Source organism: Oncorhynchus kisutch, linkage group LG25 (genome assembly GCF_002021735.2).
Source record: "Oncorhynchus kisutch isolate 150728-3 linkage group LG25, Okis_V2, whole genome shotgun sequence".
Taxonomy (NCBI): Eukaryota; Metazoa; Chordata; class Actinopteri; order Salmoniformes; family Salmonidae; genus Oncorhynchus; species Oncorhynchus kisutch.
In genome coordinates this window covers 24,407,188-24,408,631 of record NC_034198.2, presented here as the reverse complement: position 1 = coordinate 24,408,631, position 1,444 = coordinate 24,407,188, and the positions used below count along the sequence as shown (strand labels likewise).

Sequence of the window (1,444 nt, the reverse complement as noted above, 5' to 3'; positions counted from 1 at the left end):
ATGTGTGTGTGCATGTGTGTGAGCGACACCATACATAGCTGAACATTGACAGAGGATCAGCCACTACTCACCTTTTAAGTAGGCACCCTTGGCTTGTGCGATCTGGAACGCACAAGCTCCAAATCATTTATCTCTATTTTCCACACTTTTAGTACGTATTACACAATTTCTACACAACCGTTTGTGCAACACTAAAAAAGGCCATAAAGTAGGTGGCAGGTAGCCTAGCGGTTAAGAGCATTGGGCCAGTAACCAAAAGGTTGCTGGTTTGAATACCTGAGCTGACTAGGTGAAAAATCTGTGAACATACCATTGCGCATGTAAGAGCAACATGTAAGTTGCTCTGGATGAGAAAAATAATGCAAAATAAACTTCTCCACCTGTAAAAATACTACAGTTTACTATAGAATACTATACTTCACACTGTAGTATCCCTCAGTCATGTGTATTATTCACGTAGAAAACTATAGTAAATACTGCACTTTTTTAACTATAGTAAATACTATATAATTACATCTATCGACAGGTTATGGAAAATTTACTCTTTTAGTATTTCTCCAGCAGGTTTCCTCAAGGAGAAAGCCTCCTTCTATGTCAAAGATAGTAAAACAAAAACACTATTGTAAATTCTACAGTAACACCAGCAAAAACAATACGGCAAAAACTACAGTACTGTATATTACAGTCTGCAGAAACACTACAGTTTATACAACAGTATACTACAATCTGCAAAAACACAACATTAATTACTACAGTATGTACTACACATTTCTTTACTACAGTATTTATACTATAGTTAATTAACTGTAAATACTACAGTATGCTACAGTCTGCAAAAAAACTACAGTGAATAATACAGTATATAAATATATTAATACTACAGTATTTAGACCATAGTATAATATAGTATTTTTTATGTTGGTTACACTGGCTGATTACTAAAGGTTTCTGTTGTGTGTAGAAACTGTGAACAACCATCAGACCTAGGCTATACCCTCTGACAGAACAATCAGAGTAAAAATCTTGTTGGTGCTTAATCAAATCCTGATGGTAATAAATGTTACACTGCAAGGCCCATTGCGTCTAATTGGCTCTTAATTTGACATCTACAAATCATGAGTGGCATGGGGTGGTTGGGTTTGCGCCAGGTAGAGGGAGGTTTAGGCAGAGGTGAGGTGAGACTGAGTAATTGAGGACCCCTCGGTCTATGCGTCATAGTCCTCTCAAACAAGCCGACATGTTTAGGACCTGATTTGACTCAGTCTGGAGTAATAACTCACACACACTATGGAACGAGCCAGAAAGAAGTGCCTCCTTTGTATGGCATGTACCTGCCTGTGTAGCTTTTATTTTCGTTTAATGATGCTCATTTCGTTTTTCTTTCATTCCTACATCTATCACCCACAGAGCACTTCAATCCCATGACGTTTAACATTTAACTACT

General features: G+C 37.3%; 1 non-coding gene across 1 annotated transcript; it reads left to right on the top strand.

Moving 5' to 3' along the window:
• Positions 1-532: 532 nt before the first annotated feature.
• On the top strand, positions 533-587 carry LOC116357530 (U7 small nuclear RNA). Its single transcript, XR_004205551.1, has one exon. It is a non-coding gene; the product is annotated as a U7 small nuclear RNA (small nuclear RNA).
• Positions 588-1,444: the final 857 nt, after the last annotated feature.